The sequence below is a fragment of the Pongo pygmaeus genome, chromosome 3, assembly GCF_028885625.2.
Source record: "Pongo pygmaeus isolate AG05252 chromosome 3, NHGRI_mPonPyg2-v2.0_pri, whole genome shotgun sequence".
Classification (NCBI taxonomy): Eukaryota; Metazoa; Chordata; class Mammalia; order Primates; family Hominidae; genus Pongo; species Pongo pygmaeus.
This window is the reverse complement of record NC_072376.2, coordinates 25,809,064-25,833,902: the sequence shown is the minus strand read 5'-3', so window position 1 is coordinate 25,833,902 and position 24,839 is coordinate 25,809,064. Positions and strand designations below refer to the sequence as shown.

At 37.0% G+C, this 24,839-nt stretch overlaps 1 protein-coding gene and 1 non-coding gene across 10 annotated transcripts in view; both read right to left on the bottom strand.

Annotated features, from left to right (window-relative positions):
* Positions 1-24,839, bottom strand: part of TBC1D19 (TBC1 domain family member 19) — a 207,103-nt gene that overhangs the window by 68,008 nt on the left and 114,256 nt on the right. The gene's annotated exons all lie outside the window — the stretch shown is intronic.
* LOC129035963 (small nucleolar RNA SNORD74) lies at positions 12,580-12,659 on the bottom strand. The gene has a single exon (XR_008502438.1). It is a non-coding gene; the product is annotated as a small nucleolar RNA SNORD74 (small nucleolar RNA).

The following is a 24,839-nucleotide window of genomic DNA, read 5'->3' as shown; positions in this document are numbered from 1 at the left end:
GACAACTGAGTAGTGAGTAACCATCAAAGGTGGATTTACCATGATGGTCTGTGAGTGCTGCAAGTTGCTGGGAGATGCAGAGTGTCCTAGGCAAGGAAAGTAAGCCAGTGTGTAATCAGAAAGCATTTCTATGTATGCGTTTCTAGTAAACTGTTTAATAAGATCTCAGAAGAGAAACACCTGAATCTCTATAGTTCTAATAATCTGTTACAAATTTTTCCTCATTCAAAACAAAAATATTGTTCTTATCTGGTTTTGTATTTATAATATGATACTCTTTTTCTCAAAGAAGGCCCTCCAAATTTTATAAGCTTTAGGTCCGCAAAATGCTGAATTTGCCACTGGTAACTAGAAAAGTAAGAGGAAAACTAAAAAGAATGTGGTGTCTTGAAACCCCAGTGAAGAAACAGCAAAAATGAATCAAATGCTATTGAGAGATTAGTTAAAACGAGGATGGATAATTGGTCATTGGATTTAGTTCTTGATGACCTTGACAAGAGTAGTTTCAGTTCAAGTGGTAGAAGCACCATACACAATGTTTGGTACCTGCTTCTTAAAACAACATGGCACATGTATACATATGTAACTAGCCTGCATGTTGTGCACATGTACCCTAAAACTTAAAGTATAATTTAAAAAAAGAAAAAACAAACAAACAATGCATTAAAGAGATCTTTTCATATCAGTATATACAGAGCTGCCTCATTCTTTTTAATCTTTTTGGTAGAGACAGGGTCTATTTATGTTGCCCAGGCTGGTCTTGAACTCTTGAGCTCAAGTAATCCTCCTGCCTCAGCCTTCCAAAGTGCTGGGATTACAGGCATGAGCCACTGTGCTTGACCCGCTGCATTCATTTTTAAAGGGCTGTATCATGTTTGACTGAATATGTACTCCATGATTCATTTAATGGGTTACTCCCCAATATATCAACATTCATTTTCAACTTTATGCTGTTTCTGACAATACCAAAACAATTAGCTTTTTACTGTATCATTTTACACATATGAGTGTCTCTGTAGAACAAATACATAGGAATAGAATTGCCCAGTCAGAGAGTATACACATTGAAAAATGTGATGGCTATTTGGCTGTATATTTATATCCCTTGTTTTCTTTTTCCAGCATTTCTATACATTTACAGTCTAAAAGGGAGCTGTGTGAATAAGCTCAATCCCTTATGTTGCCTAACTCTATTTTCTATTACATAGTCTAAATGATTATTACTCATATTTAAAAGAGTAAGGGATTTTAATATTTTATTTGGTAAAGAGGCAGTTAACTGAATCATCTTATTAGTTCTACTGGCTTTCAGTCCAATCCCTTGAATTTTTAAATAACTATAGTTAACAATAATGTTGTGTCCTTTCTTTTATCATTTTATTTTTCTTATTCCATTGTTGAGAAATTCCAAAATGATATGTTATTTCCTTCCTTTAGTGGGAACATCTCTAGTATTTCACTAATGAGTAACATTAACTTACATTAATATTGCAAATGTTGGTTTCAGATAAATACTATTATGTCAAGAAAATATATTAATACCTGATTTCTACTGTATAAAAAGTATAAAAATGAATATTAAGTTGCAAAACAATGTGAATATACTTAACAGTGCTAAACTGTACCTTAGAAATGGTTAAGTGGTCAATTTTATGTTGTGATTTGTTTTACTACAATTAAATACTTTTTTAAAATTGATATTATCAAATACGGTCTCAAATAAATTTTTGGCATCTATTAAGATAATCAGGTGAATTTTATTTTTTGACCTATTAATATAATAAATATTTTCCAATAATTAAGAAAAACCATTAGGCTCTAAAAATTCTAAACTTATAAATATTAATCTCTTCTCCTGCCAAACTTTCACATACCACTGTGGTCGGTAGCATAATGGTCCCCAGAGATGTCCACATCCTAATCCCTGAAATTTGTGTGCTACCAGTTTGGATATGGTTTGTCCCTATGAAAACTCCTGTTGAAATTTGATTCCCAATGTGGTACTGTTGGGAGATGGGCCTAGTGGGAGGTGTCTGGGTCATGTGGGCAGATCCTTTATGAATAGATTAATGTATCTCTGTGGGACAGGACTAGTTGCCATGAAAGCAGGTTGCTCCTTCTCATGTTTGGTCTCTTTGTATATACCTGCTTACCCTTCCATTTTGTGCCATGAGTTGAAGCAGCATAAGACCTTCACTAGATAGGCTATTCAATCTTAGACTTTCCAGCCACCAGAATCATGAGCCAAATAAGCCTCTTTTCTTTATAAATTACCTAGCCTCAGGTATTCTGGTATAGTCACACAAAATGTGACTTATGTGACAAATGGGATTATGCAGATGTGATTAAATAGAAGATCTTTAAATGGGGAGATTATTTAGGATTGTCTGGCTGGGCTCAGTGTAACCAAGGATTCTTATACATGAAAGAGAGAAGCAGCAGGGTCAAAGTCAGAAAGAGATGTGATGATGCTCTCTGCTGGCTTTGAAGACAGAAGAAGGGGCCACAAGCCAAGGAATACACTAGGTTCTATAAAGGGCACTCTAGGTTCTATAAATGGCAAGAAAAACCCAGATTCTCCTTTGGAGCATCCACAAGTAACACAGCCCTGCCAATGCCTTGATTCAAGCCCCCCAGTGAAACCCATTTCAAACTCAACTAAATTTATGGCAGCAATAATAAACTAATAGAACCAATCAACAAATACAACAATAAACATTTATAATTAGGGTAAAATAATACAACAAGAAAATACACTTACAAACAACTTTCTACTATTGCCTAGAGGAAAAACAATTCCTAAAGAAACATTCGTATTAACTTTCCCTTAGTTTAGCAGACTTGTAGAAGCACAGTAATTTTAGAAGAAGCTCTATGATTAAATATATCTCCCTAGAGTCCCTGTTGCCCTAGAGAAGACAAGCTATCTGAGACTGCTCTAAGGAGAATATTGGCGATTGTAAGGTGATAATGCCAGAAGTGGTATGTTAGACAGTACGTACTGGTGCGCAATCCTGTGATACAAGCAAAGAGCTGCCAACTCTTATTCTAACCTGAGTTGTTTTAACTTCTGAGATTCTAATTTTTGTATCTGTATGGAAATGACAGTCCAATTGTAAATCTGCTAGAAAATGGTATGATTATATGAAGATGACAATTTCAGTCAAACTAACTAGAAAATCTAACCGGGATTAATTACTAATTAAGTAAAAATTAAACTTTATCAGGATGAAGCTATACATGATAGCAATTTACTTCATTTAGAAGAGTTATAAGAAACTGAATGTGTAAGTCTGAACTATGCTAATATGGCAGAATTATACCTAAAATGTCTACATATAGCCACAAAAGATTTAGTTTGTCCTAAAGCATTCTCTTACTTCTAGAAAATATATTTATGGTAAGTGTTTCTGAGAAATAAATTATTTTTATAATAAAAAGCACATAAGAAATGACATATCAATTGGGTAATCACTTTAATGTAAAACTATTACAAAATTTTTTTCATTTGTGATGCTGTTACATTTTTATCCAAATTTAGAAAATTTCAAATGATAAATTTTCAAGAATCACTTTTTAAAACACTCTGCCCTCACCTGACAAAAACAAGCAATGGGGAAAGGATTCCCTATTTAATAAATGGTGCTGGGAAAACTGGCTAGCCATATGTAGAAAGCTGAAACTGGATCCCTTCCTTACACCTTATACAAAAATTAATTCAAGATGGATTAAAGACTTAAATGTGAGACCTAAAACCATAAAAACCCTAGAAGAAAACCTAGGCAATACCATTCAGGACATAGGCATGGGCAAGGACTTCATGTCTAAAACACCAAAAGCAATGGCAACAAAAGCCAAAATTGACAAATGGGATCTAATTAAACTAAAGAGCTTCTGCACAGCAAAAGAAACTACCATCAGAGTGAACAGGCAACCTACAGAATGGGAGAAAATTTTTGCAACCTACTCATCTGACAAAGTGCTAATATCGAGAATCTACAATGAACTCAAACAAATTTACAAGAAAAAAACAAACAACCCCATCAAAAAGTGGGCAAAGGATATGAACAGACACTTTTCAAAAGAAGACATTTATGCAGCCAAAAAACACATGAAAAAATGCTCATCATCACTGGCCATCAGAGAAATGCAAATCAAAACCACAATGAGATACCATCTCACACCAGTTAGAATGACGATCATTAAAAAGTCGGGAAACAACAGGTGCTGGAGAGGATGTGGAGAAATAGGAACACTTTGACACTGTTGGTGGGACTGTAAACTAGTTCAACCATTGTGGAAGTCAGTGTGGCGATTCCTCAGGGATCTAGAACTAGAAATACCATTTGACCCAGCCATCCCATTACTGGGTATATACCCAAAGGATTATAAATCATGCTGCTATAAAGACACATGCACACGTATGTTTATTGCGGAACTATTCGCAATAGCAAAGACTTGGAACCAACCCAAATGTCCAACAACGATAGACTGGATTAAGAAAATGCGGCACATATACACCATGGAATACTATGCAGCCATAAAAAATGATGAGTTCATGTCCTTTGTAGGGATATGGATGAAGCTGGAAACCATCATTCTCAGCAAACTATCGCAAAGACAAAAAACCAAACACTGCACGTTCTCACTCATAGGTGGGAATTGAACAATGAGAACACATGGACACAGGAAGGGGAACATCACACACTGGGGCCTGTTGTGGGGTGGGGGGAGGGGGGAGGGATAGCATTAGGAGATATACCTAATGCTAAATGACGAGTTAATGGGTGCAGCACACCAACATGGCACATGTATATATATGTAACAAACCTGCACATTGTGCACATGTACCCTAAAACTTAAAGTATAACAAAAAATAAAAATTAAAAAAAAAAACTCTGCCCTGATATAAATTTTCAAAAAATAAAGGGCAATGTGACTTACTAGCTTTGAAAATGGACACCCCTGGCTTGGGGTCCTGATAGCTGTATGGGCTTGGGATCTAAGCCTCTGCTTCTTCATCTATAAAAGGGGAATAAAACTACCTCCTAAGGTTGTTGTAAGAATCATCTATAAAGTGGATTCTGAGAAGATGGTGCAGTGGGAAGCACCAAGAATCTGTTTCCCCACCTAGACAAGAATTGCACTGGCAGCAACTGTCTGATGTAATTATTTTAGAACTCTGGAGTCTACTGAAGTCTTGCAACTTTTAGGAGAAAGCTTGGATGGTAAATTTCAGTTAATCTTGATCAATGTCAGCTTCTAGCATAGCCGCATATATGCATCCCCCACCCCAATCCCCTCAACAGGCAGGAATGCATGAGTTCCAGGAGCAGCTTACAAGCAGCTTAAAGGACCCAGAAAGGGAAAAAAGCACCCCATCCTCCAAATATCTGGTATCTGTACTGTGATTGCTTCTTCTGACCAGAGAGGTGCAAACAAAGAAGTAAGGGTGAAGATCACAGGAAGGAAACACTGTCGTTGAACCTCCCTTGATTGTTGCAAGCCCCTTCCCCTCTGGCTGAAGTAACTTTCAGGAGATTTAAAGGAACAATGCTCTCCCTCCTCTTCATTTTCTCTTTTATTCCCTTTGGGAGCCAGATGTTAAAGACTAGGTCATTCAAAAACAACTGTGTATAAGGGGGAAATTAGAAAGTGACCACATACACTCAATGAAAAGTGAAGGCTAAGAAAATACCCAAGAAGATGTTAGATTTATACCTCAGGCTGATCCTGGGCAGAAGGAGAACAAACAACATTCAAAAAAACTAAAACTAAAACAATAACAACAACAACAAAAACCCTGGGAAGAAAAAGAATCTGATTTCCAGAGATTCCCCATTATTAGATTTATATGTCCCATTTTCAACAACAACAATAAAATCACAAATAATACAAAGAACTTGAAACATATGGCCCATTTAAAGGGCCAAAAAAAAAAAAAATTGACAACTGTCCTTGAAAAAGACCTGACGGCAGATTTGCTATAGAAAGACTTTAAAACAACTGTCCATAGATTCTCAAAAAACTAAATAAATGTGGAGAAAATCAACAAAAAATATATGAACAAAACAGAAACATCAATAAAGAGATAGCAAACCAAAAAAGAAACCAAAAGGAAATTATGGAGCTGGAAGGTATAATACTAAAATAAAAACTCAGTAGAGGGATTGAAAGGCATATTTCAGCAGGTAGAAGAAAGAATCAGCAAACTTGAAGATAGGGAAATGGAAATAATTGAGGCTGTGAAACAGAAAGGAAAAAAAAATTGAAGTTAACAGAGCCATAGGAACTTATGGGACACCATCAAACCAACCGATATGCAAGGTAGGAGTCTCAGAAAGATGAGAGAAATTGAGGAAGGGGTAGAGAGAATATTTGAAGAAATAATGGCTGAAAATTTCCCAAATTTGATGAAAGACATGAATATAAACATCCAATAAACTCAATAAACCCCATGTAAGATGAATTCAAAGAGTCCCACACTAGGACACATTATAATCAAACTGTTGAAAGTCAAAAGCAAAGAGAGAACTTTGAAAGCTGCAAGAGAGTAACGACTCATTAAATATAAGGGATCCTCTATACAATTATTAGCAGATTTCTCGTCAGAAACTTAAGGACCACAAGCAATGGGCTGACATATTCAATGTGGTAAAAGAAAAAAGCCATTAATCAAGAATCCTATATCCAGCAAACTGTCATTCAAAAGTGAGACAGATATTCAGACTCTTTCACATAAATGAAAGCTGAGACCTGACCTTCAAGAAATGCTCACAGGAGTCCTGCAGAGTAAAATGAAAAGATACAAGACAGTAACTAGAATCTGAGTGAAGAAAGATCTTTAAAAAACACACATGGGCAGTTATAAAAATAATACTATTGTAACAAAGGTTTGTAACTCCATTTTTTGCTTTCTATATGATTTAAGAAACTCATACATTTGAAAAGTCATTATTTAAAAATCAGTATTATTGTAACTTTGGATTGCAACTCCACATTTTGTTTTCTACATAATTTAAGAAATCAGTGCATTTAAAAGAATTTCTGATTTCTGGGTTTGTGTATGCACTGTACACAGATGTAACATTGTGATGTCATCAAGTGAAAGGGGTGAGGATAGAGCCGTAAAGTAATACAAATTTTGTATGTTACTGAAGTTAAATTGGTATTAATTTAAACTAGAGTGTTACAATTTTAGGTTGTTAAATATAATCTGCACGGGAACCACAAAGAAAATAGCTATGGAATATACACAAAAGAGAAGAGAAAATGAGAAAGAAATGTAAACATTTCACTACACACACACCAAAAAAACCCCAACTAAACCCAAAAGAAGACAGTAATACAGAAAATGAGAGGCATAAAAGCTATAAGACACATAGAAAACAAATAGAAAAATGAGAGAAATATCTCCTCATCAGCAATTACTTTAAATGTAAATGCATTCAACTCTCCAATCAAAAGACAGGTTGGCAGAATAAATTTAAAAAGATAAAACTACATGTGATCTATAAGAGATTCATTTTAGATCTAAAGACATAAATATATTAAAAGTTAAAGGATGGAAAAAGACACTCCATGCAAATAGTAACCAAAAGAGAGCAAGGTGACTGTACTTATATCACACAAAATAGACTTTAAATAAAAGAGGTTATGGGGGACAGAAAGACACTATATATTAATAAAAGTTTCAATACAGCAAGAAGATACAACAGCTATAAACATTTATGTACCTACAACAGACTTGAAAATGTATGAAGCAAAAACTGACAAAAAATGAAGGGAGATATAGACAATTCTAGAATAACAGTGGACTTCAATACCCTATTCTCAGTGATGGATAGAACCGCTAGACAGGAAATAAGGAAATAAAGTATTTACATGATAAACCAACTAGAGTATTTACATGATAAACCAACTAGATCTAACAATATACTGAACACTTTACCCAAGAACTATAGCATACACATTCTATGTAAATGCACATGGGACATTTTCCAGATAGATCATATATTAGGTCACAAATTAAGTTTCAACAGATTTTTAAAAAACAGAGATGATACAAAGTAGCTTCTCTGACCACAGAGATGGAGGTAGAAATCGGTAACAGAGGGAAAACTGGAAAATTCACAAATTTATGGAAATTAAACAACACAATCTTAAACAGCCAATGGATTAAAGAAGAAATTGTAAGAGAAATTAGAAATACTTAGAGACAAATGACAAAACCATGACATATCAAAACTTACGGGATTCAGTGAGAGTGATGTTAAGTGGAAAATTTATAGCTATAGAGGCTTAGATTAAAAAACAAGAAAGGTTTCAAATCAACAGCTAACTTTGCAACTTCAGCAACTGGAAAAAATGGAAAAACTAGGCTAGAAGCTAGCAGAAGAAAGAAAATAAAATAATAAAAAGTAGAGCAGAGATAAATGAAATAGAGAATAGGAAAACAATAGAGACAATAACTGAAACCAAAAGTTGGCTTTTCAAAAAGTTCAACAAAATTAACAAACCTTGAGCTAGAAAGACTAAGAAAAAAGACAGAAGACTCAAATTATTAAAATAAGAAATGAAACTGTGAATATTACTACTGACTCTACAGAAATAAAAAGGATTATAAGAGAGTACTATGACCAATTGTACACCAACAAATTGGATAACCTAGATAAAATGAACAAATTTCTAGAAACACAAAGTCAACCAAGACTAAATCACAAAAAAATAGAAAATCTGAACAGATCTGTAACTAGTAAAAATATTCATCAATAATCAAAACTCTGACAAAGAGAAGCCTTGGTCCTGATGGCTTCACTGGTTAATTCTACTAAACATTTAAAGAAGAGCTAACACCTATGTTTCTCAAACTTTTCAAAAAATTGAGCTGGACATGGTGATGTGCAACTACAGTCCCAGATACTCAGAGAGTTGAGGCAAGAGAATTGCTTGAGGCCAGGAGTCCAAGGGTACAGTGTATGTGTTATGATCAAGCCTGTGAATAGTCACTGTACTCCAGCCTGGGCAACATACGGAGATCCTGTCTTTCAAACAAACAAACAAACAAAACAAAACAAAACAAAAACTCTACCACACAATTAAAAAATAGAAAACACTTCTTAATTCATTCTGTGAGGTCAGCATTACCTTGATACCAACATCAAAGACACTACAAGAAACCCCAAATAGCCAAAACAATGTTGAAAAAATAAGAACATATCTGGAAGATTCCTACTTCTTCCAGATTTAAAAACTTCCTAGAAAGCTATAATAATCAAAACAGTGTGCTATTGGCATAAAGACAGATGTACAGACAAACAGAATAGAACAGAACTAGAAATAAAACTTTGAATATATGGTCAAATGATTTACAACAAGGGTTTGCGCTTGTCCTTTCTCCCATTACCATTCAATGGGAGAAAGTGCAGTCTTCCAACAAATGGTGCTAGGAAAACTGGATATCTATATGCAAAAGAATGAAGCTGGGCCTTTATCTAACACCATATCCAAAAATTAAGTTAAAATGGATTAAAGACCTGAATGCAAGTTCTAAAACTATAAAACTCATAGAAGAAAACATAGTGCAAAATCTTCACAACATTGGATTTGGTGATCTCTTTGATATGATACCACAGGCACAGATGATAACAACAAAAAATAGGCAAACTGGACTTCATGAAAATTTTAAAATTTTGTGCATCAAAAGACACTATCAACAGAGTAAAAAGTCAACTCACAAATGGGAGAAAATATTTACAAATCACATTTTCAATAAGATGTTAATAATCAGAATATTTACAGATCTCTTAAGACTCAACAATAACAACAACAACAAAAAAAACAAGTTGATCCAAAAATGGGCAAAGGACTTGAATAGACATTTTTTTCCTGAGTCGATATATAAATGACTAATGAGCACAAGAAAAGATGCTCAATATCATCAATCATTAGGGAAATGCAAATGAAAACTATAATAAGATAACATCATTTCATACCCATTAGGATGGCTCCTATCAAAAAAAGAGAAAGTAACATGTTGGCGATGATGTGGAGTAACTGGAAACTTTGTACACTATTGTTGGAATATAAAATGGTATAGTCACTATGGAAAACAGTATGACGGTTCCTCAAAAAGTTGAAATAAAATTCATTTCTTATAATATTATATTTCTATTCTGAAGCCATCACTGAGTTCTGCACTACTCCCAGAATTTATTTTCCCTTTATCTATATTTGCACAGAATTTATATATATTTCTATTGGGGGATTTACCAAATTATAACTATGAATTTGTCATTCTCTTCATTTTTCACTAAGTTGTGAGCTTAATAAATGTCTTCTTTTGCTAGCACCTAACACAGTGCCTATATCAGAACATACACCAAATAATCTAACTAGATACATGAACAAAGAATATCTGACACATTTGGACGTTTTAAACTCCATTCAATAGCGTTAAAATATCTATAACTATGTCACACTTCAGTATCTCAGGACTACTACTAAGTATATGCCAGATAAACCAAGCATATGATGGAAGATTCGTCATACAACAGAAAGAGTAAATCTCCATGTCTTCCCTTTTACTATATATGAATTCTTTCCTATGAATATTTTATATACTTTGGACAATATGTTAACTTACGTAGTTTGTGAAAATTCCATTCAGTATTGAAGTCTGAAAATGGTACTGTCAAACTACTCAATTTACTTCCATTAAATAAGAGTTGTCTTCTGTTTGAATACATTTTGAAACTCTGACATAATTTAAAACTTACAACACTTAAAAATGGGTACTTTAAGAATTTCATGCAAAATAAAAACTAACTTAACACTGGAATACTAAAGGATTGGCTTATTACTAAAAACATTATTTCTATAATATTCAGCATTGCTGCCTGTAAAATTTAGGTAACATTAACATGAGGTACTCAGGAACAAGTGCCTGCATATCCTTGTAACACAGGCCCAGATTTGCTTTTTTCTTTTTTTTTTTTTTTTTTGAGACAGAGTCTCGGTCTTTTGCCCAGGCCGGACTGCAGTGGCACAATCTTGGCTCACTGCAAACTCCACCTCCCTGGTTCACGCCATTCTCCTGCCTCAGCCTCCCGAGTAGCTGGGACTACAGGCACCCGCCTCCACGCCCAGCTAATTTTTTTTGTGTGTGTGTGTATTTTTAGTAGAGACGGGGTTTCACCGTGTTAGCCAGGATGGTCTCAATCTCCTGACCTCGCGATCCACCTGCCTTGGCCTCCGAAAGTGCTGGGATTACAGGCATGAGCCACCGTGCCCGGACATAGGCCCAGATTTTCTTTAAAGAAGGATTACTGGATATTTTCTCATCTGTATGTAAACACAGCAATGCCACATGACATCTAATTTTGCAGTGTAGTCACAAAATCCAATAAATGGGCTATGACCAAGAACATGGCCAGGAATATTAAATTTGCTATACATTGACAATTTTCCTATACAGCAAGTGTGTTGCTAGGCAGCTCTGCTAAAGGAATGCCTGTAATTAATGACAAGAACAGGCTTTCTTCTGTCTTATTACACACATGCACACACACACACAGGCACACACAATTTTTTCTGAAAGGAAAAAAACAGAACTCAATTTCTGAAAACAGAATATTTACAATGCATAAAATTACATATGTTTTTATTAGTTAAAATAAATTTCTAATAATTCAGACTAATTGTAAAATGAATAATTAAAAAGTATCACCATGAAAGTGTTTTCTTAGTAATTATCCATATAAGGAAAATTTATTTTTACATAATTCCCAAAGAGAGATGCTTAGATGTTATAATTATCCATCTATTTATGTTATGGGGATACAGATCCACATTAAAGCTTATTTAGACAGATGAATGGATAAAGAAAATGTAGTATATACAATACAATGGAATATTATTCAGTCATTATAAAGAAGAAAATGAGTTACATGAGGCCACATGGTCCTGGAGGACATTATATGAAATGAAATAAGGCAGTCACAGAAGAACAAATATTACATGATTCTACTATATGAGGTATCTAAAACAGTCAAACATATAGCAGCAGTTGAATGGTGACTGCTGGGCCCAGGGGGCAGGGGGAATATGGAGCTGCTATTCAATTGGTATAATGTTTCCGTCATGGGAGATGACTGAATTCTAAAGATCTGTTGTACAGCACTGTGCCTATAGTTAATACTGCTATACTGTACACTTAAAAAGGTATTAAGAGGATAGACCTTGTGATAAGTGTTCTTACTACAGCATTTAAAAGAGGCTTATTTAGTCATTTCCAAAGTACTAAAAGCAGGAGAAGTCATTAGACCTATGACTGAAAAAATTATGTAAAATCTAAAAACAATACAATTTGGACTAAAATATTAATAGAAATGGAAAATAAAGGTTAAAGCATACTCCTATAGTACTTACTGTTTGTGATACTGACTTAGCACCTAATGCTTTACATAAACACTTTAAAACAATTTCAGAATATTTTGTATGTTCGTGTCCTGCCCCCTTAACTAGAATGTAAGTCCATCAAAGGTGGTATCATTTACACATAGTATAAGGATCAGTATTTTTTTTCTATCAGAGTCACTGGCATTCATCAACACTCTCAGATGTCCCCACCAACACAGGTTTCATCAGAGGTAGATCAATAAATATTTACTGATGCTCGTTCTGCTTTTTCTCAAAATATGTATCCACTTATTAGTTCAGTTACTTATAAGTTTTCTTAGAAGTTTTCTCACATATAAGTCACTTACGTGTGGAAAAGATAAAAATGAATGCTCCCTGAAGGGTTAGTTCTGGCATTATTTGGAGAACTTGTTACTGCTCTCATTTAAAACAGATACCCTCACTTACTCTGTTTACCAAATGAGGCAGATTTATTACCTGTCAAGCCCCTTTTTACCACCACCAAAGAGGCTTTGTAGTTGTAACTTAAAAATGGCAATCCTCTTATCTCTGGTGACCAAATGGGACAAACTTCTCAAATGTACACTCTCTCTACCCACACACTGAAGTAGAATAGTCACAGATTACTATGAGTCATGCCATTATTGGCCTTTGGCTGATATTATAATTTATGTGTTCATATGTTTGGTGTCACAACAGTTTCATGTTCTGGATCAAAATGGCCTAAGAAGGACCAAAAACTTTTAGCGAGTTAGTTAAATTTTTGCCAAGTGCTAGATATTTAGTTTATGTGGTTTTGTTTTATATCTTTGTGTGACATTAAGTAATCTGTTTATGAGTCAGTTCATAAAAAAGGATTCATTACAACTATACTAAAATCTAAGGAAATTTAGAGCCCAATAAAATTATGGTAAAATATCAATTAGCCTATAAATTACTAACATTAAGCTTTTAGATAAAAGAAGAAAGCTTCCTTCTCAATAATGAAAAAGATAACCCCATCAATGAAAACAAGTACATGATGTTAAGGAAAATTTTTACTCAGTATCTACAGTACACTAGGCATTAGAATTAACAATAAGGACCAAAACACTTAACAATTTACCCAGGAGAGACAATTATAAAATAATCAAACAAACTGATAAGCACTATAAACAAAAAGTATGGAAAGTACTACATAGTACTTCAAAAGCACATATTAGATAGCCATCACTTTGTGTGTGTTTGTGCAGATGAGTGATGGGTTGGTCAGGGAAGGTGTATCTGAGTAAATGATTATTTCTTTAAGCATGGTTTCCTTTGGCTCTCTGAATATATTTATAATGGCTGCCTCGAAGTTTTTGTCTGTTAAGTCCAAAATTGAGAAATGAAGTAAAAATAGGAGTTTACTAGGTGAAGAGGGGAGGGTAACAGTCTTGCTTATAAAAGGAACTGCAGATCTTATGGCACTGAGGTAGAAAGGACTATGGTGAACTTATGAAGCTAAAGATCAGGGTGGTTGGAATATAGAATGCCAGAGTGTCAGGTAGAGAAGTGAACAATCCACCTGGAGAGGTGGGCCAGGTAATGCAGGGTCATGTAGACTCTTGTGAAAAATTTGGGTCTTTTGGTTTTAATCGAACAAGTGACGTGAATTGATTAGTGTTTTTAGAAGACCACTCTGACTTTACTGTAGAACATGGATTAAAAGGTGGGGTGGCCAGCATTCAGCAAGAGAGAAAAATAGGAAGGTCAATTTACTTTTTAGTAGCAGTAAAAAAATGTAATAAAATACCCATAGATTAAAGACAATATAACTATTCTTTCTTTAGGACAAAACCAATAGAATTTTCCTGCATAACAAATTATGAAACTTTCAACAGATAAAATCCCACTAACTAATAACTCTTGAGATAAAAGAATTTTAAAATCCACATTTAAAAAGAATAAACAGTCTGTAATCAACACTTTTATGGAAAAAATCTAATCGTTCCTTTTATGGCAAATCACATAAACTTTTTTTTTGTACCTCTGATATCTACATAAAGACAGTTTAGTCTAAACTCTCAGCTTAATGATAAGAATATGAAGGCCCATGAAGATCTGGTGAATTGCCTAAGGCCACAAAGATATTTGAGGACAGAACTACTGAAACATGAGTTAAATAAAAGAAAAAAAATGCCATTCAATGTTTATTTCAGCACTTTTGAGATTGTTTCAGCACCTTTGGCTTTTGACAGTTTGACTATGATATGTCTGGGTATGGATATCTGTGGTTATCCTACTTTGAGTTTGTTGAGTTTCTTGGATGTGTAGATTAACGTTTTTCATCAAATTTGAGACATTTTCAGCCATTGTTTCTTCAAATACTTCTGCTCCTTTCTCTCTCTCCTCTCCATCTGATAGTCCTGTTATAAATTTATTGGTGAGCATGTTGTCCTAAACTTCTCTGAGGCTCTGTTTGTTATTTTCTTTGTTCTTTGAATGACATAATTTTTTTTTCTTTTTCTTACCCCCTTTAATTTCTTTTTTTAAAATTATTATACTTTAAGTTCTAGGGTACATGTGCACAACATGCAGGCTTGTTACATATGTATACATGTGCCATGTTGGTGTGCTGCACCCATTAACTTGCCATTTACATTAGGTATATCTCCTAATGCTTTCCCTCCCCCCTACCCCCACTCCACAACAGGCCCCAGTGTGTGATGTTCCCCTTCCTGTGTCCAAATGTTCTCATTGTTCAATTCCCACCTAAGAGTGAGAACATGTCGTGTTTGGTTTTTTGTTCTTGTGCTACTTTGCTGAGAATGATGGTTTCCAGCTTCATCCATGTCCCTACAAAGGACATGAACTCATCATTTTTTATGGCTGCATAGTATTCCATGGTGTATATGTGCCACATTTTCTTAATCCAGTCTATCATTGTTGGACATTTGGGTTGGTTCCAAGTCTTTGCTATTGTGAATAGTGCCACAATAAACATATGTGTGCATGTCCCTTTATAGCAGCATGATTTATAATCCTTTGGGTATATACCCAGTAATGGGATCACTGGGTCAAATGGTATTTCTAGTTCTAGATCCTTGAGGAATCGCCACACTTTCTTCCACAATGGTTGAACTAGTTTACAGTCCCACCAACAGTGTAAAAGTGTTCCTCTTTCTCCATATCCTCTCCAGCACCTGTTGTTTCCCGACTTTTTAATGATCGTCATTCTAACTGGTGTGAGATGGTATCTCATTGTGGTTTTGATTTGCATTTCTCTGATGGCCAGTGATGATGAGCATTTTTTCATGTGTCTGTTGGCTGCATAAATGTCTTCTTTTGAGAAGTGTCTGTTCATATCCTTTGCCCACTTTTTGATAGGGTTGTTTGTTTTTTTCTTGTAAGTTTGTTTGAGCTCATTGTAGATTCTGGGTATCAGCCCTTTGTCAGATGAGTAGATTGCAAAAACTTTCTCCCATTCTGTAGGTTGCCTGTTCACTCTGATGGTGGTTTCTTTTGCTGTGAAGAAGCTCCTTCATTTAATTAGATAACATTTGTCAATTTTGGCTTTTGTTGCCATGCTTTTGGTGTTTTAGACATGAAGTCCTTGCCCATGCCTATGTCCTGAATGGTATTGCCTAGGTTTTCTTCTAGGGATTTTATGGTTTTAGGTCTCACATTTAAGTCTTTAATCCATCTTGAATTAATTTTTGTATAAGGTGTAAGGAAGGGATCCAGTTTCAGCTTTCTACATATGGCTAGCCAGTTTTCCCAGCACCATTTATTAAATAGGGAATCCTTTCCCCATTTCTTCTTTTTGTCAGGTTTGTCAAAGATCAGATGGCTGTAGATGTGTGGCATTATTTCTGAGTCCTCTGTGCTGTTCCATTGGTCTATATCTGGTATTTGGTACCAGATATAGATATATCTGGTATTTGGTATTTGGTACTGGTATTTGGTACCAGTACCATGCTGTTTTGGTTACTGTAGCCTTGTAGTATAGTTTGAAGTCAGGTAGCGTGATGCCTCCAGCTTTGTTCTTTTGGCTTAGTATTGTCTTGGCACTGTGGGCTCTTTTTTGGTTCCATATGAACTTTAAAGTAGTTTTTTCCAATTCTGTGAAGAAAGTCATTGGTAGCTTGATGGGGACGGCATTGAATCTATAAATTACCTTGGGCAGTATGGCCATTTTCACAATTTTGATTCTTCCTATCCATGATCATGGAATGTTCTTCCATTTGTTTATATCCTCTTTTATTTCGTTCAGCAGTGGTTTGTAGTTCTCCTTGAAGAGGTCCTTCACATCCCTTGTAAGTTGGATTCCTAGGTATTTTATTCTCTTTGAAGCAATTGTGAATGGGAGTTCACTCATGATTTTGTTCTCTGTTTGTCTGTTATTGGCGTATAAGAATGCTTGTGATTTTTGCACATTGATTTTGTATCCTGAGACTTTGCTGAAGTTGCTTATCAGCTTAAGGAGATCTTGGGCTGAGACGATGGGGTTTCTAAATATACAATCACGTCATCTGCAAACAGGGACAATTTGACTTCTCTTTTCCTAATTGAATACCCTTTATTTCCTTCTCCTGCCTGATTGCCATGGCCAGAACTTCCAACACTATGTTGAATAGGAGCAGTGAGAGAGGGCATCTCTGTCTTGTGCCAGTTTTCAAAGGGAATGCTTCCAGTTTTTGCCCATTCAGTATGATATTGGCTGTGGGTTTGTCATAGATAGCTCTTATTATTTTGAGATACGTCCCATCAATACCTAATTTATTGAGAGTTTTTAGCATGAAGGTCTGTTGAATTTTGTCAAAGGCCTTTCCTGCATCTATTGAGATAATCATGTGGTTTTTGTCTTTGGTTCTGTTTATATGCTGGATTACATTTATTGATTTGTGTATGTTGAACCAGCCTTGCATCCCAGGGATGAAGCCCACTTGACCATGGTGGATAAGCTTTTTGATATGCTGCTAGATTTGGCTTGCAGTATTTTATTGAGGATTTTTGCATCAACGTTCATCAGGGATATTGGTCTAAAATTCTCTTTTTTTGTTGTGTCTCTGCCAGGCTTTGGTATCAGGATGATGCTGGCCTCATAAAATGAGTTAGGGAGGATTCCCTCTTTTTCTATTGATTGGAATAGTTGCAAAAGGAACGGTACCAGCTCCTCCTTGTACCTCTGGTAGAATTCGGCTGTGAATCCATCTGGTCCTGGACTTCTTTTGGTTGGTAGGCTATTACTTATTGCCTCAATTTCAGAGCCTGTTATTGTTCCATTCAGAGATTCAACTTCTTCCTAGTTTAGTCTTGGGAGGGTGTATGTGTCCAGGAATTTATCCATTTCTTCTAGATTTTCTAGTTTATTTGCATAGAGGTGTTTATATTATTCTCTGATGGTAGTTTGTATTTCTGTGGGATCGGTGGTGATATCCCCTTTATCATTTTTATTGTGTCTATTTGATTCTTCTCTCTTTTCTTCTTTATTAGTCTTGCTAGTGGTCTATTAATTTTGTTGATCTTTTCGAAAAACCAGCTCCTGGATTCATTGATTTTTTGAAGAGTTTTTTGTGTCTCTATCTCCTTCAGTTCTTCTCTGATCTTAGTTATTTCTTGTCTTCTGCTAGCTTTTGAATTTGTTTGCCCTTGCTTCTCTAGTTCTTTTAATTGTGATGTTAGGGTGTTGATTTTAGATCTTTCCTGCTTTCTCTTGTGGGCATTTAGTTCCATAAATTTCCCTCTACACATTGCTTTAAATGTGTTCCAGAGATTCTGGTATGTTGTGTCTTTGTTCTCATTGGTTTCAAAAACATCTTAATTTCTGCCTTCATTTCGTTACGTACCCAGTAGTCATTCAGGAGCAGGTTGTTCAGTTTCCATGTAGTTGAGCTGTTTTGAGTGAGTTTCTTAATCCTGAGTTCTAGTTTGATTGCACTGTGATCTGAGAGACAGTTTGTTATAATTTCGGTTCTTTTACGTTTGCTGAGGAGTGCTTTACTTCCAACTATGTGGTCAATTTTGGAATAAGTGCGATGTGGTGCTGAGAAGAATGTATATTCTGTTGATTTGGGGTGGAGAGGTCTGCAGATGTGTATTAGGTCCGCTTGGTGCAGAGCTGAGTTCAATTCCCGGATATCCTTGCTAACTTTCTGTCTCGTTGATCTGTCTAATGTTGACAATGGGGTGTTAAAGTCTCCCATTATTATTGTGAGGGAGTCTAAGTCTCTTTGGAGATCTCTAAGGACTTGCTTTATGAATCTCGGTGTCCTGTATTCGGTGCATATATATATATATATTTTTTTTAAATCTTTTTATTATTATTATTATTATTATTATTATACTTTAGGTTTTATGGTACATGTGCGCAATGTGCAGGTAAGTTACATATGTATACATGTGCCATGCTAGTGCGCTGCACCCACCAACTCGTCATCTAGCATTAGGTATATCTCTCAATGCTATCCCTCCCCCCTCCCCCCACCCCACAACAGTCCCCAGAGTGTGATGTTCCCCTTCCTGTGTCCATGTGTTCTCATTGTTCAATTCCCACCTATGAGTGAGAATATGCGGTGTTTGGTTTTTTGTTCTTGCGATAGTTTACTGAGAATGATGATTTCCAATTTCATCCATGTTCCTACAAAGGACATGAACTCATCATTTTTTATGGCTGCATAGTATTCCATGGTGTATATGTGCCACATTTCTTAAAGTCTCCCATTATTATTGTGAGGGAGTCTAAGTCTCTTTGGAGATCTCTAAGGACTTTCTTTATGAATCTCGGTGTCCTGTATTGGGTGCATATATATTTAACACAGTTAGCTCTCTTGTTGAATTGATCCCTTTACCATTATGTAATGGCCTTCTTTGTCTCTTTTGATCTTTGTTGGTTTAAAGTCTGTTTTATCAGAGACTAGGATTGCAACCCCTGCCTTTTTTTGCTTTCCTTCTGCTTGGTAGATCTTCCTCCATCCCTTTATTGTGAGCCTATGTGTGTCTCTGCACGTGAGATGGGTCTCCTGAATACAGCACACTGATGAGTCTTGACTCTTTATCCAATGTGCCAGTCTGTGTCTTTTAATTGGAGCATTTAGCCCATTTACATTTAAGGTTAATATTGTTATGTGTGAATTTGATCCTGTCATTATGACATTAGCTGGTTATTTTTTTCGTTAGTTGATGCAGTTTCTTCCTAGTATCGCTGGTCTTTACAATTTGTCATGTTTTTGTAGTGGCTGGTACCGATTGTTCCTTTCCATGTTTAGTGCTTCCTTCAGGAGCTCTTGTAGGGCAGGCCTGGTGGTGACAAAATCTCTCAGCATTTGCTTGTATGTAAAGGATTTTATTTCTCCTTCACTTACGAAGCTTCATTTGTCTGGATATGAAATTCTGGGTTGAAAATTCTTTTCTTAAAAACGTTGAATATTGGCTCCCACTCCCTTCTGGCTTGTAGAACTTCTGCCGAGAGATCCGCTGTTAGTCTGATGGGATTCCCTTTGTGGGTAACCCAACCTTTCTCTCTGGCTGCCCTTAACATTTTATCCTTCATTTCAACTTGGTGAGTCCAACAATTATGTGTCTTGGAGTTGCTCTTCTCGAGGTGTATCTTTGTGGCCTTCTCTGTATTTCCTGAATATGAATGTTGTCCTGCCTTGCTAGGTTGGGGAATTTCTCCTGGATAATATACTGCAGGGTGTTTTCCAACTTGGTTCCATTCTCCCTATCACTTTCAGGTACACCAATCAAATGTGGATTTGGTCTTTTCACACAGTCCCATATTTCTTGGAGGCTTTGTTTGTTTCTTTTTAATCTTTTTTCTCTAAACTTCTCTTCTTGCTTCATTTCACTCATTTCATCTTCAATCACTGATACCCTTTCTTCCAGTTGATCGAATTGGCTACTGAAGCTTGTGAATTGTCATGTAGTTCTCATGCCATGGTTTTCAGCTCCATCAGGTCACTTAAGGACTTCTCTACACTGGTTATTCTAGTTAGCCACCCGTCTAATCTTTTTCAAGGTTTTTAGCTTCTTTGTGTTGGGTTCGAACTTCCTCCATTAGCTCGGAGCAGGTTGGTCATCTGAAGCCTTCTTCTCTCAACTCATCAAAGTCATTCTCCATCCAGCTTTTTTCCGTTGCTGGTGAGGAGCTGCATTCCTTTAGAGGGGGAGAGGTGCTCTGATTTTTAGAATTTTCAGCTTTTCTGCTCTGTTTTTTCCCCATCTTTGTGGTTTTATCTACCTTTGGTCTTTGATGATGGTGACATACAGATGGGATTTTGTTGTGGATGTCCTTTCTGTTTGTTAGTTTTACTTCTAACAGTCAGGACCCTCAGCTGCAGGTCTGTTGGAGTTTGCTGGAGGTCCACTCCAGACCCTGTTTGCCTGGGTATCAGCAGCAGAAGCTGCAGAACAGCAAATATTGCTGAAGAGCAAATGTTGCTGCCTGATCATTCCTCTGGAAGCTTCGTCTCAGAGGGGTACCCGGCCATGTGAGGTGTCAGTCTGCCCCTACTGGGGCGTGCCTCCCAGTTAGGCTACTCAGGGGTCAGGGACCCACTTGAGGAGGAAGTCTGTCCGTTCTCAGATCTCAAACTCCATGCTGGGAGAACCACTACTCTTCAAAGCTGTCAGACAGGGACATTTAAGTCTGCAGAGGTTTCTGCTGCCTTTTGTTCGACTATGCCCTGCCCCCAGAGGTGGAGTCTACAGAGGCAGGCAGGCCTCCTTGAGCTGAGGTGGGCTCCACCCAGTTCGAGCTTCCTAGCCGCTTTGTTTACCTACCCAAGCCTCAGCAATGGTGGTCGCCCCTCCCCCAGCCTTGCTGCCGACTTGCAGTTTGATCTCAGACTGCTCTGCTAGCAAAGAGAGAGGCTCTGTGGGCGTAGGACCCTCGAGCCGGGCACGGGATATAATCTCCTGGTGTGCCGTTTGCTAAGACCTTTGGAAAAGTGCAGTATTAGGGTGGGAGTGACCCGATTTTCCAGGTGCCGTCTGTCACCCCTTCCCTTGGCTAGGAAAGGGAATTCCCTGACCCCTTGTGCTTCCTGTGTGAGGCGATGCCTCACCCTGCTTCGGCTCACACTCAGTGGGCTGCACCCACTGTCCTGCCTCCACTGTCCGATGAGCCCCAGTGAGGTGAACCCGGTACCTCAGTTGGAAATGCAGAAATCACCCATCTTCTGCGTCGCTCACTCTGGGAGCTGTAGACTGGAGCTGTTCCTATTCTGCCATCTTGGAACTGCCGAATGACATAATTTCTTTTGATGTCTCCCAAGTTCACTGATTCTTCTCTGCTTTTTCAAATATACTTTTGAGTCCTTCCAATAAAATTTTCGTTTCAATTATTGTACTTTTCAACTCCAGAATTTCGGTCTGGTACTTTAAAAATGTAATTTCTATCTCTTTAAAACCTTCTGTATTAAAGGAGACATTGTCATCACACCTTATTTTACCTTTTTTTTTTTTTTAGACCGGGTCTCACCTGTTGCCTAGGCTGGAGTGTAATGGCATAACCACAGCTCACTGCAGCCTTGACCTCCTGGGCAAAAGTGATCCTTGCATCTCAGCCTCCTGAGTAGCTGGGACAACAGGCGCATGCCACTACACCCAGCTAATTTTTTTTCTATTTTGTAGAGACAGGGTTTTGCCATGTTGCCTAGGCTGGTCCCAAATTCCTGGGCTCAAGCGACTGTCCTGCCTCAGCTTCCCAAAATGCTATGATTACAGGTGTGAGCCACTGCATCTGGCCTTACTTTACTTTTTTAAGCATGGCTTCCTTTAGTTCTTTGAATATATTTATAATGGCTGCTTTGAAGTTTTATTTGGTTAAGTGAAACATCTAGGCCATCTTACAAGCAGCTGGAGCTCATGATTGTTATTTGCTTATTTGTTTAGTGACTTGGTTTAAATATTTCATTTAAGTCTGTTTCTCCCAAAGTATGAAGCCTCTGATGTACCTCAGAGTATGCCGCCTTGAGCATACACACAATCATCCTTCAATGACACTGGCTTTAGCAGGGTTTTTTTTTTTTTTTAGACAATCTTGCTCTGTCACCCAGGCTGGAGTGCAGTGGTGCGATCTTGGCTCACTGCAACCTCTACCTCCTGGGTTCAAGCAATTCTCCTGCCTCAGCCTTCTGAGTAGCTGGGACTACAGGCATGCACCACCAAGCCTGGCTAACTTAGGCTGTCTCTTCCCCTGATCTCTGTGTTAAGTTTTCTGTCTTTCTCGATATCACAGCCAAATATTAGGTTCCTCTAATTGCCAGCTGATTATTCTACTGTTTTCAACAATGTCCTCATGCATAAATTGTACCACAGTCTGATTCAATTAAACGTACAGTCCTTTGTGAGGTCATTTTTGGGGCCAGTCTTTGAGGTTTGTCCTATCCCATCAGGACTCCTCCTAGTTATCTCCGTCTCTGGCTTTCTCTGGTAAACCAGCTGCTATGCTTTTAGCTTGTTACTCTTCAGTGTTTACCATTAAAATCTTCATTGTTCAGAGCCCCATTAGGTTGGAACTTTCCTGTACTCCATATAAAGTTAGTTCTTTGAGGAGAGCTTCAGAGTTACTGTTGTTAAGGCTGTCTCCCATTCTAGCCAAAATCTCTGAGTCATTGCCCTGGAGCCGGGTTGTGGACAGTGGCCTACTTCTCTTGGAGTGACACTTTTGCTTTGTGAGAAAGACACTGGTGAGGGTGGTAGCCTCTGGTATTCTCAGCTTGCCTTTCCCATGTGGAACCTCTCTCCCCTCTATAAACAAAACGAGGTGAAAGCAGTTGAGGCCCTAGTATTTTTGGCCTGCTGAGTGGAGTCAGAGCTTTTGGGCCAGATCTCTGCCCTATGGGAAGGAATCTGACAACTTCCTGATGGTACTCTCTAGAATTTAGCATCTGCAACACAGAGGTGAGGGAGATAAGAAATACTGGCCATCTGCCCCTCCTATGGAGATACTGTAACCCTCGACTAGAAGCTAGAGGGAAATGGAGCCCCGTCTTCCTGGCCACACATGGCTGAATTGAAGCTTCTGTCATGCTAATCTGGGGGTGAGGGGAGGCAAAAAGCAGGTCATGACTCAAGGGCCACAAATTATTTTTACCGAGATTTACTAGCTTTTCTCAAATAAATGTTTTCTTGTTTGCTGACTTTTTATGTAACCTTAGGATAATTACCAGAGACTTTAAATACTTTAAAAAAAAAGTTTTCACTAGTTATGGTTTCCTGCTGAGGATGGTTCTGTGGAGCTTCCCTCAGACCACCATTTAGGAACTGATAATTTCCACTCTGTATTTCTGAAGTACAGAGGTTATTGGCAAACTAGTATTATTGTATAAATGAAAAATTAATTTTATTTATATAGGCATACCTTGGAGATATTGCAGGTTCAGTTCCAGACCACCACAATAAAGTGAATATCATAATAAAGCAAATCACACAAATTTTCTGGTTTCTCAGTATGTATAAAAGCTATGTTTATACTACACTATAGTCTATTAAAGTACACTAGCATATGCCCAAAAATATACATGCCATAATTTAAAAATACTTTCTTGCTAAAAAAAATGCTAATGACCATCTGAATCTTCAGCAGGCTGTAATCTTCTTGTTGGTGGAGGGTCTTGCTTCAATGTGTATGGCTGCTAACTGATCCAGGGTGGTGGCTGCTGAACATTGGGGCAGCTGTGGCAGTTTCTTAAAATAAGACAACAATAAATTTGCTGCATTGATAGACTCTTCCTTTCACAAAATATTTCTGTTGGTTGGCACTTTACCCACAGTAGAACTTTCAAAATTGGAGCCAATTCACTTGAACCCTGCTGTTGTTTTACTAAGTTTATGTAATAGTGTAAACACTTTGTTGTCATTTCAACAATGTGTACAGTAGCTTCACCAAGAGTCCATCTCAAGAAATGACTTTCTTTGTTTATCCTCAAGAAGCAACTCTTCATTCATTTAAGTTTTATGATGAGATTGAAGCAATTCAGTCACATATTGAGGCTCTACTTCTAATTCCAATTATCTTGCTTTTTCCACCACAGTGACTGTTACTTCCTCCATTGAAGTCTTGAACCCCTCAAGGTTATCCATGAAGGTTAGAATCAACTTCTTCCAAACTCCTTTTCATGTTGATATTTTGACCTCCTCTCATGAATCACAAATGTTCTTAATGGCATTTAGATTGGTGAATCCTTTCCAGAAGGTTTCAACTTACTTTTCCCAGATCCATCAGAGGAATCACTATCTATGACACTATATAGCCTTACAAAATGTATTTCTTAAATAAGATTGAAAGTCAAAATGACTCCCTTATCCATGGGCTGCAGAATGGATGTCGTGTTAGTAGGCATGAAAACAACATTTATCTCCTTGTACATCTGCATCAGAGCTTTTGGGTGACTATGTGCATTGTGAATGAGCAGTAATATTTTGAAACGAATGTTTTTTTCTGAATAGTA